The sequence below is a fragment of the Salvelinus sp. IW2-2015 genome, linkage group LG36 (genome assembly GCF_002910315.2).
Source record: "Salvelinus sp. IW2-2015 linkage group LG36, ASM291031v2, whole genome shotgun sequence".
NCBI classification, from domain to species: Eukaryota; Metazoa; Chordata; class Actinopteri; order Salmoniformes; family Salmonidae; genus Salvelinus; species Salvelinus sp. IW2-2015.
The window spans coordinates 32,050,013-32,068,267 of NC_036875.1; positions in this window are offsets into that span (position 1 = coordinate 32,050,013).

Below are 18,255 nucleotides of genomic sequence, written 5' to 3' on the forward strand. Positions count from 1 at the left end.
TCACTTTGTTATTTTGTATTTTTGTAGTGTTCAGTTTGATATATTAAAATGGACACTTACCACGCTGCACATTGGTCCGATATCTCTTACTCCTCGTCAGAAGAAGAGGAAAGTCGTTACAACAATACTGTCTCATCTACCATTATATAACCTTATCTTGAACTAAACTAATTATGATCATATTAGGGTTATAATAGGATGATTACTTAATTTTTTTATCATATCAATAATTTATTGTGATTATTTTCCAAGGCAACAGCCATCTCAGTAGTACTAGCTGGCTTAGCCCGGCACTTTGAGAGACAAGTCAGCAGAGACAGGCCCCTGTTCAGTAGGAAACACTCATTGATTCATTAATCACAAACCAATTCTGTAACATTAAACCCCTCGCCGATGAACAATTAAGATGAATTAGCACAAACAGATCATATGGGTCGAACAAACAGGCTCCTCCTCCTGCGGACTCAGATCAATCCAGTCAAGTCAATTTACCAGCGGGTGACTGGAGATCTTCCACCCTGCCACCCAATCTACAGCTGATTGAAGTGTCATCTATTAAGATCATGCAGTGTGACACTAAGTTAACACAATCAAAATCCAATGGTGCCACTTTCAATAAGTGTCCTATTGAGCTTCTGTAGCATACAGTAAACACATCAAGACCATATCAATCCCTCTAGAAGCACCTGACTGTCAATGCCTGCTTACATACCATGGGGCAATGAGCTACTCTATCTAGCCTAATCCTGTGTAGAACTGAGGAGTCCACTGACAATAGCACAACTGATAGAATTGGATAGAATGTCTTGTCTTGGTAGCTAACTTATTTTTATAACATATATGTACTGCAGCAGGCTTTGCCTGCAACATCACATTTGTTCCATTGCCATGTACAGGTAAAATAAAATAAAGGACACACCAACATAAAGTGTCTTGATAGGGCATTGGGCCACTACAAGCCGCCAGAACAGCTTCAGTCCACTTTGGCACAGATTGTACAAGCGTCTGTAACTCTACTGGAGGGATTGGACCATTCTTCCGCAAGAAAATACCTTATTTACATAAGTATTCAGAACCTTCGCTATGAGACTCAACATTGATCTCAGGTGCATCCTGTTTCCATTGATCATCCTTGAGATGTTTCTACAACTTGATTGGAGTGCACCTGTGGTAAATTCAAATGATTGGACATGATTTGGAATGGCACACACCTGTCTACATATTTAAGGTCCCGCAGTTGACAGTGCATGTCAGACCCAAAAACCAAGACAAGGTCAAAGGAATAGTCCGTAGAGCGCCAATACAGGATTGTGTCGAGGCACAGATCTGGAAAAGGGTACCACAAAATGTGTTCTGCATTGAAGGTCCCCAAGAACACAGTGCCCTCCATCATTCTTAAATGGAAGAAGTTTGTACCCCCAAAACTCTTCCTAGAGCTGGCTGCCTGGCCGAGAGTGTGCAAAGCTGTCAAGGCAAAGGGTGGCTACTTTGAAGAATCTCAAATATAAAATATATTTGTTTAACACTTGTTTGGTTACTACATGATTCAATATGTGTTATTTCATAGTTTTGATGTCTTTCCTATTATTCTACAATGTAGAAAATAGTAAAACTAAAGAAAAACCCTGGAATGAGTAGGTGTGTCCAAACTCTTGACTGGTAGTGTGTATGTATATATATATATATAAAGCAATAATGCCAGGGGGGGTGTGGTATTTGGCCAAAATACCACGGCTAAGGGCTATTCTTATGCTCAACGCAAGGCGGAATACCTGGATACAGTCCTTAGCTGTGGTATATTGGCCATATACCACAAACCCCCAGAGGTGTCTTATTGCTATTATAAACTGGTTACCAACTTAATTAGAGCAGTAGAAATAAATGTTTTGTCATACCCGTGGTATATGGCCTGATATACCACGGCTGTCAGCCAAAGCAAAAACTTTTCTATAAATGTATGGCAAATAAAAAACTGAAATTACATTTACATAAGTATTCAGACCCTTTACTCAGTACTTTGTGGAAGCACCTTTGGCAGCGATTACATCATCGAGTCTTCTTGGGTATGACGCTACAAGCTTGGCACACCTGTATTTGGGGAGTTTCTCCCATTCTTCTCTCCAGATTCTCTCAAGCTCTGTCAAGTTGGATGGGGAGCATTGCTTCACAGTTATTTTCAGGTCTCTCCAGAGATGTTGGATCGGGTTCAAGTCTGGGCTCTGGCTGGGCCACTCGAGGACATTCAGGGACTTGTCCCGAAGCCACTCCTGGGTTGTCTTGGCTGTGTGCTTAGGGTCGTTGTCCTATTGGAAGGTAAACCTTCTCCTCAGTCTGAGGTCCTGAACAGGTTTTCATCAAGGATCTCGCTGTACTTTGCTTCATTCATCTTTGCCTCTCTCCTAACTAGTCTCCCAGTCCCTGCCGCTTAAAAACATCCCCACAGCATGATGCTGCCAGACGTGACGATTGACATTCAGGCCAAATAGTTCAATCTTGGTTTCATCAGACCAGAGAATCTTGTTTCTCATGGTCTTAGTCTTAAATGGGCTGTCATGTGCCTTTAACTGAGGATTAGCTTCCATTTGTCCAATCTACCATAAAGGCCTGATTTGTGGAGTGCAGCAGAGATGGTTGTCCATCTGGAAGTTTTTCCCCATCTCCACAGAGGAACTCTAGAGCTCTGTCAGAGTGACCATCAGGTTCTTGGTCACCTCCCTGACCATGACCCTTCTCTCCCGATTGCTCAGTTTGACCAGGTGGCAAGCTTTATGATGAGTTTTGGTGGTTCCAAACTTCTTCCATTTAAGAATGATGGAGGCCACTGTGTTCTTGGGCGTACTGACAAATTTTCTAAAACGACGTTGGAGACAAGTTATGGTTGAGAAATTAACACTCAATTCTCTGGCAACACCACTGGTGGACAGTCCTGCAGCACATTTTAGAGTGGCTTTTTATTGTCTCCAGCACAAGGTGTACCTCTGTAATGATCATGCTGTTTAATCAGCTTCTTGATATGCAACACCTGTCAGGCGGATAGATTATCTAGTCAAAGGAGAAATCTTCACTAACAGGGATGTAAACACATTTGTGAGAAACAATTGAGAGAAATAAGCTTTTTGTATGTATGGAACATTTCTGGGATCTTTTATTTAAGCTCATGAAACACTTTACACGTTGCGTTTATATTTTTGTTCAGTGTATATATATATATTAAACTCCCTATGCGCATTTGAGACCCCTATTTCAAAGAACTGAGATCTCTTCTTCTAGTCAAGGTAGCCAAAATAATGAGCAGCTGGGCATTTTTATACATGACCCTAAGCACGATGGGATGTTAATTGCTTAATTAACACAGGAACTCATCAACTTTCAATATACTTTGTATACCTCATTTACTCAAGTGTTCCATTTATTTTGGCAGTTACCTGTATATGGTGGAATGTTTACGGAGTACACAAATCAAAAATATTTATTACTTTCATGAAATGTAAAATGTTCTTATTGCTGACACCTTGAGATTTTAACATAGAATGGGCTTCTCGCAGTGTCAGCTTAACTGAGTTAGTCCCAAAGCATTACACATACTAAAAGGCTATTTCATCTTTCTCCACCCGTTTTACTGTAGTTCAACAAAATCTCAACATCTGCAAAAAATACATCGCACCTTTTCCTAACAGTCAAACTGTAAGTTAATAAAATTATCCCAAGTCTTCGACCCAAGTTAAGCTTGAGGGTAAAATTCTATAAATATGAAACATGGGGATAAATAATGCCAACTAAAATAACAGAGTCAACCATACAGGTGTTGTATGAATCACTTCTCAGTAGTGCTGCCCTCGACAAAATAGCCCTCTCCACTGCCTCATCTCTTCCTCTATAAATCAAACTAGCTTTCAGCACTCTCACTGCTCTGAGACAACAAGCTCTATTTCACCCTGGTTTCAAGAGGGGTCAAGTATAAGGGGACTCTGCTGACCAATATCCATTGTGGTTTCTCCCATCACTTGTACACACTTCACACTATAGTTCCAACTTCTGACCCGAACTGTGCTTTGCTGGCTTTGATATTTTATTTTCACATTGTCCTTTTAAGCACAGTTCCAGCATCTATGGCACTGCAGTGAATAGCGTCCGTTTTAAGGGCTCCCGACCAATTCTGCAATGTTTTTATATGTGGAGCTTAACTTTTTTTGTACATCATATCTCCCCCATTTCTTATGAGCAAAAAACCTTGATTTGGATAAACGAGTTGGCAGCTCTAGACGTTCTGCTTACTCCGGACCAGGCCCTAATCCCCGGGATTCAAAAGAGGATGCGGTGGCGAAAAAGAGCCAGGCGAGGGGACCTCCACACAAATAGACCGCCATTGACCTCTGTTGGTGAATGTGCAGTCACTGGACAACCAACAAACTGGATGAACTCCGTTCGAGACGATCCTATCAATGGGACCTGAATAACTGTAATGTTGTATGTTTCTCAGAGTCTTGGCTGAACAAGGACATCTCGCTGGTTTTTCTATGCATCATCAAGATCGGACAGCAGACTCGGTAAGGAGAGGGGGGGTATCTCTTTAACAACAGCTCGGGCTCAATCTTTAATGTCAAGGAAGTCTGGAGTTTTTGCTCGCCTGAGTTAGAACACCTCATGATAAACTGCATACCATCAGACAGCGGTGTGTCGGTAAAATCATCACCCCCCCAAAAAGCCATATTACAACCAATCTGTAATGATAATTGTGTTGTTTGCGCTATATCATGTTAATTCATATGCCTTGCGACCGTAATAAATAAGCCTAAAGGCCGAGACAATAAGAAGACAGTGGCAGAATAAATCCTACCACACCTTTGTTTTATCATAAAACCGCACAGCAACAACGCATATTGCATGTAACAGACATGCCCTACAGCATGGTCAAGCATGTTAATGTTTCCGACATTTTCAGACCACTAAACAACAATTGATTTATAACCACAGAGTAACCGCAAGTTACAAAGAAAACAGGAGCTGCTTCCACTATTCCAGCACCATTTCAATTTCAACATTTCAACATCATCAAATCACCTCTGCTTAGTCTAATACAGTGACAACTAAAAGATACCAAAAACAATTTAGTCCAATCAATGTAAGCTAAATATGGGAGGGGACCAATAACTTTATGATCAAACTTTATCAATGTAGAAGCAACAGTTGTTGGTCATACTTTGGTAATCATACTATGATCTGATTTCTTCCAAATATCATCACATTTCATGAAAAACATGTTTTTTAATAAGTTTAAAAAATATATTTTATAGACAATACAAACGACTACATCATACAACATCACTACATCACACCTGCCCAGAACCACTAGTCCCCACCCCTATCTCCAGTGCCCTTATTACTTTCTGCCACATGGTCTCAAACTGCACAATTTTGTTTCTCTCCGTCAACCATGTTCTTTCAGTTTTTTGATAATCAAGCATTGACCTTTCCATTGGGTGAACAGTTGGCTGATTTACCACACCCGGCCAAACAAAGAAATACAAAACATAGAAAATGAACATAGAATGCCCACCCAAATCACACCCTGACCAAACCAAAATAGAGACATAAAAAGCTCTCTCAGGTCAGGGTGTGACAGTACCCCCCCCCCCCAAAGGTGCGGACTCCGGCCGCAAAACCTGAACCTATAGGGGGGCATTTCCCCGTGGTGGCGGCTCTGGTGAGGGACGAAGACCCCGCTCCACCTCTTGCTCGGCCCACTTAGGTGGCGCCTCTAGAGCGGGGACCCTCGCCGCCAACCCCGGACTGGGGACCCTGGTAGCGGGCCCCGGACTGGGGACCCTGGTAGCGGGCCCCGGACTGGGGACCCTGGTAGCGGGCCCCGGACTGGGGACCCTCGTAGCGGGCCCCGGACTGGAGACCCTCCTAGCGGGCCCCGGACTAAGCACCCTCGTTGGGAGCTCCGGACTGGAGGACGTCGCTGGAGGCTCCGGACTGGAGGGCGACACTGGGGGATCCGGACTGGAGAGCGTCGCTGGAAGCTCCGGACTGAAGGGCGCCTCCGGAGGCTCCGGACTGAAGGGCGCCTCCGGAGGCTCCGGACTGGAGAGCGTTCGCTGGAAGCTCCGGACTGAAGGGCTCCTCTGGAGGCTCCGGACTGGAGGGCGTCGCTGGAGGGTCCGGACTGGAGGGCGACACTGGAGGGAGGAGACGCAGAGACAGCCTGGTGCGTGGGGCTGCCACAGGGCCCACCAGGCTGGGGAGACCTACAGGGGGCCTGGTGCGTAGAGGAGGCACAGGATGAACCGGGCTGTGGGGGAGCACTGGAGCTCTGGTGCGCAGCCTTGGCACCACTCCTCCAGGCTGAATGCCCACTCTAGCCCGGCACGGGCGGAACGTACTGAACTGAACCGTCCCAGCGCCCCGGAGACACAGTATGCAGAGCGGTGCTCAGGGGGTGCTCAGTCCGGGGCCCGAAACAGCGCACCGGAGCCCAAGCGCACTGAGCTGGCACAATCCGCCCTGGCTGGATGCCCACTCTCCCATGGCATTGCCTCGCATTGCCTCATATCGCCGCCTCTCAGCTTTAGCTGCCTCCAGTTCTTCTTTCAGGCGGCGATATTCTCCAGCCTGTCTCCAGGGTCCCTGTCCGTCCAATATCTCCTCCCATGTCCAGGAGTCCTGAACCCTCTGCTCCTCCATACCACGCTGCTTGGTCCGCTTGTGGTGGGTAGTTCTGGGTAGTTCTGTAACGGTTTTCGTCATCTGAGAGGAATCGGACCAAAGCGCAGCGTGGTAAGTGTTCATGCTTACTGAACAAAATAACAAAGAGAATAGGCCAGGTCGCAGTTGCAAATGAGAACTTGTTCTCAACTAGCCTACCTGGTTAAATAAAGGTGAAATAAAAAAAAATAAAAAAATAACTGAAACCAAAATAGTGCTGTAAGGTGCAAAACACTAAACAGAAAATAACTACCCACAAAACACAGGTGGGAAAAAGCTGCCTAAGTATGATTCTCAATCAGAGACAACGATAGACAGCTGCCTCTGATTGAGAACCACACCCGGCCAAACACAAAGAAATACAAAACATAAAAAATTAACCTTTTATAGAGTCACAAACCCGGATCCGGGATCCCCCCCATCAAAAAAGCTGACTAGCATAGCCTAGCCTAAAGCGACAGGGATATCATATAATCAAATGTTCATGAAATCACAAGTCCAAGACACCAAATGAAAGATACAGATCTTGTGAATCCAGCCATCATTTCAGATTTTCTAAGTGTTTTACAGGGAAGACACAATATGTAAATCTTTAGCTAACCACCATAGCAAAGACACAACTTTTTTTCTCCACCATTTTTTTCCTGCATCAGTAGCTATCACTAATTCGACTAAAAAAGATATATATAGCCACTAACCAAGAAACAACTTCATAAGATGACAGTCTGATAACATATTTATGGTATAGGATATGTTTTTTTAGAAAATGTGCATTTTTCAGGTATAAATCACAGTTGTACATTGCAGCTGCAATCTGAAATGGCGTTGGAAGCAGCCGGAATAATTACAGAGACCGACGTCAATTACCAAAATACTCATCCTAAAACATTTCTGAAAAATACACAGCCTACAGCAATCGAAAGACACAGATCTTGTGAATCCAGACAATATTTCAGATTTTCTAAGTGTTTTACAGGGAAGACACAATATATCGTTATATTAGCATACCACATGAGCTAACATCACCCCAGCATTAAATCAAGGCAAAGGGGGCGATAACGTTATCGCCACCAAAATATATTAATTTTTTCACTAACCTTCTCAGAATACTTCAGATGACAGTCCTGTAACATCATATTACACAATGCATATAGAGTTTGTTCGAAAATGTGCATATTTAGCCACAAAAATCGTGGTTATACAATGAGAAAAGTAGCTAAACTGGGCAGAAAATGTCGGGCGCCATCTTGGAGAGTGACTTAGTCTAATCATTAAATAATCATAAACTTGACTAAAAAATACAGCGTGGACAGCATTTGAAAGACAAATTAGTTCTTAATGCAATCGCTGAATTACATTTTTAAAATTAACCTTACTGCGCAATACAAGTTGCGCCAAAGCGAAGCTACCCCCAAAAAAATGGCAGCTTATGCGTTTAACATTTTTCAACAGAACAACGATTTATCAGCATAAATAGTTCTTACTATTAGCTGAGCTTCCATCAGAATCTTGGGCAATATGTCCTTTCTCCGGTCGAATCGTCTTTTGGTCGAAAGATGTCCTCTTGTCCTGTCGAAATGGCCACTAACTTTCGGCATGTACAGGGAAAGTGTCCAACTCTTGAAAGTGCGTCACAAAGAAATGCCAGAAAATCGCAATAAACTGATATAAACTGAAATAATTCGGTTCAWAATAACAAGATTATGATGTCTTTAAAGCTTATATCGAATAAAAACATGACCGGAATTATCTAAGGAGCTAAAACCAGAGCTTCCACAACGATACGCAAAGCTCCTCTTTGCGCCCGAGCGAAGATCCAAAAGATTGGCCACCGTGATTCCAATTCAATTTATAACCTTTGGGYACTATGCAGAGACTCCATTTCAAGTCTCSCTATTCGCTGACACCCAGGGGAAGGCGTATGCAGTGCATCTCAACCAATAGAGGACAGGCAAATTAATACACAGGTCTCAGAACAGCCAGTACAATTCTGAATTCTGACATACACATAGGAAAATTGCTCTAAGTCGAGTTCTGTTTCACCCACAGACATAATTCAAACGGTTTTAGAAACTAGAGAGTGTTTTCTATCCAATAGTAATAATAATATGCATATTGTACGAGCAAGAATTGAGTACGAGGCAGTTTAATTTGGAGACGAATTTGGACTATGTCGAAATGGCACCCCCCTAGTGGCAAGAAGTTTTAACATAGAATGCCCACCCAAATCACATCCTGACCAAACCAAAATAGAGACATAAAAAGCTCTCTAAGGTCAGGGCGTGACAACCTCAGACATTTAATCTTCCAACTCCCCCCATAACTGTAAAAAAGTTGCCTTCCCAGAAGGCATGAATTTCTGAGTCTTTAGTATTTTTAAACTTCAGACTTGACTCTGCCATTGTGCTGTAGAATTTGTGAAATTAGTTGCTTGTGTATAAAATTCTATACATTAATTCATAATGGATTAAGCGTACATTTTCGTTATCGGTACAATCTCTGACGAGATTAAAGTTATCAGTTATTTTTAAAACTCGGTTACCATAGTTTATATTTTTTCTAAAATATTATTGTTGTATAGGCTCTCTGCAAGGTTTTGTATAGTTTACCTATCATATGAATATCCTTTTCTGGCAAATAGGATTCCCTCAAGATTGCTCTATTGTCAAAAGATTTCATATCAACATTTTGTGATATGAAACTTTTAAGTTTGATGTATTTGAAAATATCTACACTGGTCGAGCCAAAATTGCTTTAGAAAGCTGTCATGGGAATAAATGTTTCCATGCCTTTAGTTTTCCATGTGGGCCAATTTTTATCGATGAATTCTGAAAAAGCTATGCAAGGATTGTTCCATAACGTTGTGTTTCTAGGGAAGGATATTGGTTTGTGTTAAATATATACATTTAATTTTCTTCCATATCGTTATAGTGTTCTTAACTATGAAGTTGTGCTTTAGCTTTATCCTTTGAAAATAGACATGTAAAAAGATTATGGGGATGAGCATGCACGTCTTCAATATGTACCAATTATTTCTCTTTAGTGCATTTAACTATACCTATACTGTATGTCACAAGTAAAAGCCTTGGGTAGCGAGTTGATGCAATTCCAAGTCTGGAAGGGTAAAACCACCATCAGACTTAAAAAGATTCTACACTTTCCATTTTATTCTATGAATTGTATTTGCCCATGTAAAGTCTGTTATGATCAAGTATACTTTTTTAAAGAAAGTAATTGGTATTACCGAAAATAAATACAAAAACTTTGGTAGCCATGCCATTCTAAAGAGGTTTATTCTACCTCTAAGATTTATGGGAAGATTATTCGATTTAATTTAATTTAATTTGTTGTTTGTCACTTATCAACCATCCTAAGAATTTTAGATTTTTTGTGGTCCACATAAAGATCATGAGTTAATATTAAAAAAAATGTATTGCCATTATTTTTTTTTCTTCACATTCAATCAAATCAGACTTTATTTGTCACATGCGCCAAATACAACAGGTGTAGACCTTACCGTGAAATGCTTACTTACAGGCCCTTAACTCTTCTTAAACTGCACTGTTGGTTGAGAAAATATTTACCAAATAAACCAAAATAAAATAAATAAATAATAAAAAGTAACACAATAACATAACAATAACGAGACTAAATAAAGGGGGTACCGGTACAGAGTCAGTGTGCAGGGGTACAGGTTAGTTGAGGTAATTTGTGCATGTAGGTAGGGGTGAAGTAACTATGCATAGATAATAAACAGCAGGTAGCAGCAGTGTACAAAACAAATGGAATGGGGGTTCAATGTAATAGTCCGGTGGCCATTTGATTAATTGTTCAGCAGTCTGGATGGCAGGAAGCTTGGCTCCAGTGATGTACTGGGCCGTACGCACTACCCTCTGTAGCGTCTTAATGCTGAGCAATTGCCATACCAGGCGGTGATGCAACCGGTAAGGATGCTCTCAATGGTGCATCTGTAGAACTTTTTGAGGATCTGGGGACCCATACCAAATATTTTCAGTCTCCTGAGGGGGAAAAGATTTTGTTGTGTCTTCTTCACGACTGTCTTTGTGTGTTTGGACCATGATAGTTCAGGGCTCGGGGCTCCCGAGTAGCACAGCAGTCTAAGGCACTGCATCTCAGTGCAAGAGGCGTCACTGTAGTCCCTGGTTCAAATCCAGGCTGCATCACATCAGGCTGTGATTGGGAGTCCCAAAGGGCGGCGCACAATTGACCCAGGTTTGGCTGGGGTAGGACGTCATTGTAAATAAGAATTTGTTCTTAAATGACTTGCTTAGTTAACTAAAAGTTACACATAGTTCGTTGGTGATGTGGACACCAGGAACTTAAACTCTCGACCCGCTCCACTGCAGCCCCATTGATGTTAATGGGGGCCTGTTCGGCCCGCCTTTTCCTGTAGTCCACGATCCACTCCATTGTCTTGCTCACATTGAGGGAGAGGTTTTTGTCCTGTATCGTGTCTTTGGCATCATTTATTGGAATATGTTATTTTATCAAATCAAATCTCTGCAATTATTATTACGTGATTAACCTCTCTTGGGTACGTGAGACGTTAGCGTCCCACTTCTTCAACAGCCAGTGAAACTGCTGGGCGCCAAATTCAAATACAGAAATAGTCATTATAAAAATTCAGAAAACAGAACATATTTTACATAGGTTTAAAGATTATCTTCTTGTGAATCCAACCACGGTGTCAGATTTAAAAAATGCTTTGCGGCGAAAGCATACCTTACGATTATTTGAGAACATAGCCCACTAGACAAATCATTACAAACAGTAACCAGCCAAGTAGAACAGTTACACAAGTCAGAAATAGAGATAGAATTAATCCCTTACCTTTGATGATCTTCATATGGTTGCACTCAGCAGACATTCATTTACTCAATAAATGTTCCTTTTGTTCGATAAAGTCTCTTTATATCCAAAAACCTTAGTTTTGTTTGCGCGTTTTCTTCAGTAATCCACAGGTTCATACGCAGTCAAAACAGGAAAACAAAGAAATCCAAATTGTATCCGTAATGTTCATAGAAACATGTCAAACGATGTTTATATTCAATCCTCAGGTTGTTTTTAGCCTAAATAATCGATAATATTTCAACCGGACAATAACGTTGTCAATTTAAAAGGTAAACAAGAAACGCACTCTCTCGGTCTCGCGCATGAAAAAGCTCTGTGACACTTTAGGGTCCACTCATTCAGACTGCTCTTACTTCCTCATTTTTCAGAATAAAAGCCTGAAATGATTTCTAAAGACTGTTGACATCTAGTGGAAGGCATAGAAACTGCAATTTGAGTCCTAAGTCAATGGATACTGTAATGGCATTGAATAGAAAACTACAAAACCAAAAAAGAACTACTTCCTGAATGGATTTTTCTCAGGTTTTCGCCTGCCAAATCAGTACTGTTACACTCACAGACACTATTTTAACCATTTTGGACACTTTCGAGTGATTTCTATCCAAATCTACCAGTTATATGCATATCATAACTTCTGGGCCCGAGAAGCAGGCAGTTTAATTTGGGCATGCATTTCATCCAAAATTCCGAATGCTGCCCCCTACCCTAGAGAAGTTAATAAACTAATCATGTAAATGTAATTAACTAGGATATCGGGGCACCAAAGAAAATCTACAGATTACAAAGTTATAATTTTCCGAATATAACTCTTGAGATTTTAATATCTGATCAATTAGTCTTCTATTAATTAATTATTCTTTACCTAACGTCAGTCTCCTTTCAAACGTCGTAAATTGTTGGTTATCTGCACAAACCCAGCCTTTACTATAAATCATCCATACACCAATTGGCTAAATCATTTGTTTACTAACTAACTAAATAATCACAGAAATGCATAAACAAACAAACAGTAGATATATGTTACTAACAAAGGATAGGGAAGATTCCCTAGTGGGCTAAGCCGATATGACCGCTTGGTGGACAAAGGGAAGGGGGTGTGGACGGAGAGAGAGCGGGAAAGACAAAAGGGATCACTACACACAGTTGATAATTATATTCATTGAAATGCTAATGCTTTGCACATGAACATTCACTCATTTGGAATTAATAGCAATCAGTATTTATTTATGCCCATGTGTCATTGTGATCTCAGTCCATCCCTGGAGAGTTCATCTGAGTCTCTCTCTCTCTTTCTGTTTCCCTGACGATCAAAGTATTTTGTGGTTAGAATGGATACGTCAGAGAACCATTCAGAAATGTTCTCATAGAATAGATGTTTCGGTGGTTGTCGGTATTCGGATCCCAGGTTTACATAATTTCTAGCTGCAGACTAGTAATTAGTATCTAAGATTTGCTCTTATTCTGTAGGGATAGATAGTCTCAGAGTTTAACCATTTCCAGCCGTGTAGCCAATGCTCCACGTGGTATGGTTTTCCAGTCTTGGTACTCAAACCCGTTCCACCTCAGCTTACACTGAGGTATGCGTGGTCTAAACTATTTGCAATCACAGCTCACACTGTGGGTTTGCTCAGTCTGAAGAGGATTTTCTTAGGAGGGGCTTTTATTTGTAACAGTAGAAAAGGCGGTTCTATGACGCCTAATCATGTATGTGCTCACGGGGGCGGGCCAATGACTTAGTTAAACTTTAAAGGGAATACAATTCTCTCACAAAGGTTTAACATCACATTACAGAATTTCACAAATAGTTTAATCTTTACTCATTCATTTTATACAATAATTAGATGTAAACCTTATAACTGAGGCACCTGTATAAACAGAGTTAGAGTAATGTGGCTGTATTGTCTTCCACAAACATGAAACAAAATGGACCGGGTCGTAGCTGGCTTCTCCACCGACCGTTTACACATTCTCCAAAATATGGATGTTGTTCAGTTCTCAAATTATGGAATGTAGTAGAATTTGGCGGGAGTACCTTTGTTCTACTGTGAAACTCTCTGCATGAAAAGGGGGAGAGAGTCTCCGCCAGGAATTTACGACCTGAGATAACAGAACCTGGGTGTAGGAGAGAGTGAGAGAGGGGGAAGCCACAATCTATACCCAGAAAGGGCCACGTCATGACACCTGGCACCACACTGACAGTTCTTTGACCTCCTCCCTATAGGCTGTCTCATCCTTGTCAGTGATCAACACTGTTGTGTCGTCAGCAAACTTAATGATAGTGTTGGAGTCATGTTTCGCCACGTACTCGTGGGTGAACAGGGAATACAGGAGGGGACTAAATACATACCCCTGAGGGGCCCCAGTGTTGCGGATCAGCGTGGCAGACGTGTTGTTGCATTCATTTTATAACTTGAGAATTCTTAACATTCTGGAAATATTATTTTTTTGCAAAGGGGGCATTGAGTTTTCAAGATTGGTCAGGTATATCAGGAGATCATCTGCAAATCAGTTTAGTTTATATTCCTGTTTACCAATACTGATACTTGCTACGTTTGGGTCCTCTCTCATTCTTTCGGCAAGCGGTGCAATTGCCAGTGCAAACAACAGGGGGAGAGGGGACATCTCTGCATTGTGCCCCTTTTTATAAAGCAATTTCATCAGATAATATATTACTTTGATTTAGGACATTTATATAATATTTGTATTAAATGTATTATTTCAGCTGGAAAGTTGAAAGCTTCCAAAGTCTTGAATCGGAAAGGCTATTCAAGACGATCAAAGACCTTTGCGGCATTGACAGCCATTATTGATAAATATGTATCTTGTTTTTTTATGTATTGTATTAAACTGAAACATGTTCTTGTATTTGTTTGTAAGTGTCTATTTTTAATAAACCCTATTTGATTCATATACAGTGGGGAGAACAAGTATTTGATACACTGCCGATTTTGCAGGTTTTCCTACTTACAAAGCATGTAGAGGTCTGTAATTTGTATCATAGGTACACTTCAACTGTGAGAGACGGAATCTAAAACAAAAATCCAGAAAATCACATTGTATGATTTTTAAGTAATTAATTTGCATTTTATTGCATGACATAAGTATTTGATACATCAGAAAAGCGAACTTAATATTTGGTACAGAAACCTTTGTTTGCAATTACAGAGATCATACGTTTCCTGTAGTTCTTGACCAGGTTTGCACACACTGAAGCAGGGATTTTGGCCCACTCCTCCATACAGACCTTCTTCAGGTTTCGGGGCTGTCGCTGGACAATACGGACTTTCAGCTCCCTCCAAAGATTTTCTATTGGGTTCAGGTCTGGAGACCACTCCAGGACCTTGAGATGCTTCTTACGGAGCCACTCCTTAGTTGCCCTGGCTGTGTGTTTCAGGTCGTTGTCATGCTGGAAGACCCAGCCATGACCCATCTTCAATGCTCTTACTGAGGGAAGGAGGTTGTTGGCCAAGATCTCGCGATACATGGCCCATCCTCCTCCCCTCAATACGGTGCAGTCGTCCTGTCCCCTTTGCAGAAAAGCATCCCCAAAGAATGATGTTTTCACCTCCATGCTTCACGTTGGGATGGTGTTCTTGGGATTGTACTCATCCTTCTTCTTCCTCCAAACACGGCGAGTGGAGTTTAGACCAAAAAGCTCTAATTTTGTCTCATCAGACCACATGACCTTCTCCCATTCCTCCTCTGGATCATCCAGATGGTCATTGGCAAACTTCAGACGGGCCTGGACATGCGCAGGCTTGAGCAGGGGGACGTTGCGTGCACTGCAGGATTTTATCCATGACGGCGTAGTGTGTTACTAATGGTTTTCTTTGAGACTGTGGTCCCAGCTCTCTTCAGGTCATTGACCAGGTCCTGCCGTGTAGTTCTGGGCTGATCCCTCACCTTCCTCATGATCATTGATGCCCCACGAGGTGAGATCTTGCATGGAGCCCCAGACCGAGGGTGATTGACCGTCATCTTGAACTTCTTCCATTTTCTAATAATTGCGCCAACAGTTATTGCCTTCTCACCAAGCTGCTTGCCTATTGTCCTGTAGCCCATCCCAGCCTTGTGCAGGTCTACAATTTTATCCCTGATGTCCTTACACAGCTTTCTGGTCTTGGCCATTGTGGAGAGGTTGGAGTCTGTTTGATTGAGTGTGTGGACAGGTGTCTTTTATACAGGTAACGAGTTCAAACAGTTGCAGTTAATACAGGTAATGAGTGGAGAACAGGAGGGCTTCTTAACTTCTCACGAGTCACCAACCCTGATCCGGTAGCACCCCCCACCCCACCCATCGAGTAGCATAGCTAGCATAGCGTCACAAGTAACTTGTAGCATCTAATATCATAATCACAAGTCTAAGACACCAGATGAAAGATACAGGTCTTGTGAATAAAGCCACCATTTCAGATTTTTAAAATGTTTACAGGGAACACAATATGTAAATCTATTAGCTAACCACGTTAGCAAAGGACACGATATTTTTACTCCCAACAGCTTTTTCCTGCGTCAGTAGCTATCACTAATTCGACTAAATAAAAATATATAGCCACTAACCAAGAAACAACTTCATAAGATGACAGTCTGATAATATTTATGTATAGCATAAGTTTTTTTTTTGTAAAAATGTGCATTTTTCAGGTATAAATCACAGTTCTACATTGCAGCTGCAATCTGAAATAGTGCTGACCCAGCCAGAACAATTACAGAGACCAACGTCATATAACGAATTACTCATCTTAAAACATTTCAGAAAATACACAGCGTACAGTATTGTAAAGCCCAACATCTGGGTGACTTTAACCTTCCCACGTCTACTTTGACTCATTCCTTCTCTGCCTCCTTCTTTCCACTCCTCTCCTCTTTTGACCTCACCTCTCACTTCCCCCTCTACTCACAAGGGCAGGCAATACGCTTGACCTCATCTTTACAAGATGCTGTTCTTCCACTAATCTCACTGCAACCCTCCAAGTTCTCGACCACTACTTGTTATCCTTTCCCTCTCGCTCTCATCTAACACTTCCACACTTGCCCCTACTCGGATGGTATCCGCGCCACCTTCGCTCTCTCTCCCCCGCTACTCTCTCTCTCTCTCCATCCTATCATCTTTCCCTCTGCTCAACCTTCTCCAACCTATCTCCTGATCTGCCTCCTCAACCCTCTCTCCTCCCTTTCTGCATCCTTTGACTCTCTATGTCCTACTTCTTCCAGGCCGGCTCGGTCTCTCCCTCCTGCTCCGTGGCTCGACGACTCACTGCGAGCTCACAGAACAGGGCTCCGGCAGCCGAGCGGAAATGGAGGAAAACTCGCCTCCCTGCGGACCTGGCATCCTTTCACTCTCCTCTCTACTTTCTCCTCTTCTGTCTCTGCTGCTAAAGCCACATTCTACACTCTAAATTCCAAGCATCTGCCTCTAACCCTAGGAGCTCTTTGCCACCTTCTCCTCCCTCCTGAATCTCTCCCCCTCTCTCCCCTCCTCCCTCTCTGCGGATGACTTCGTCAACCATTTTGAAAGAAGGTCGACGACATCCGATCCTCGTTTGCTAAGTCAAACGACACCGCTGGTTCTGCTCACACTGCCCTACCCTGTGCTTTGACCTCTTTCTCCCCTCTCTTCTCCAGATGAAATCTCGCGTCTTGTGACGGCCGGCCGCCCAACAACCTGCCCGTTGACCCTATCCCCTCCTCTCTTCTCCAGACCATTTCGGAGACTTCTCCCTTACCTCACCTGCTCATAACTCATCCTTGACCGCTGGCTACGTCCTTCCGTCTTCAAGAGAGCGAGAGTTGCACCTTTCTGAAAACCTACACTCGATCCTCCGATGTCAACAACTACAGACAGTATCCCTTCTTCTTTTTTCTCTCAAAACTCTTGAACGTGCCGTCCTTGGCAGCTCTCCTGCATTCTCTCTCAGAATGACCTCTTTGATCAAATCAGTCAGGTTTCAAGACTAGTCATTCAATGAGACTGCTCTTTCTCTGTGTCACGGAGGCGCTCCGCACTGCTAAAGCTAACTCTCTCTCCTCTGCTCTCATCCTTCTAGACCTATCGGCTGCTTTGATACTGTGAACCATCAGATCCTCCTTCTCACCCTCTCCGAGTTGGGCATCTCCGGCGCGGCCCACGCTTGGATTGCGTCCTATACCTGAAGGTCGCTCTACCAGGTGCGTGGCGAGAATCTGTCTCCGCACCACGTGCTCTCACCACTGGTGTCCCCAGGGCTCTGTTCTAGGCCCTCTCCTATTCTCGCTATACACCAAGTCACTTGGCTGTCTGTATATCCTCACATGGCCTCTCCTATCATTGCTATGCAGAGAACACACAATTAATCTTCTCCTCTCCCCCTCTGATAAACCAGGTGGCGAATCGCATCTCTGCATGTCTGGCAGACATATCAGTGTGGATGACGGATCACCACTCTAAGCTGAACCTCGGCAAGACGGAGCTGCTCTTTCCTCCCGGGGAAGGACTGCCCGTTCATGATCTGCCATCACGGTTGACAACTCCATTGTGTCCTCCTCCCAGAGCGCTAAGAACCTTGGCGTGATCCTGGACAACACCCTGTCGTTTCTAACTCACATCAAGGCGGTGACCCGTTCCTGTAGGTTCATGCTCTACAACATTCGCAGAGCACGACCCTGCCTCACACAGGAAGCGGCGCAGGTCCTAAT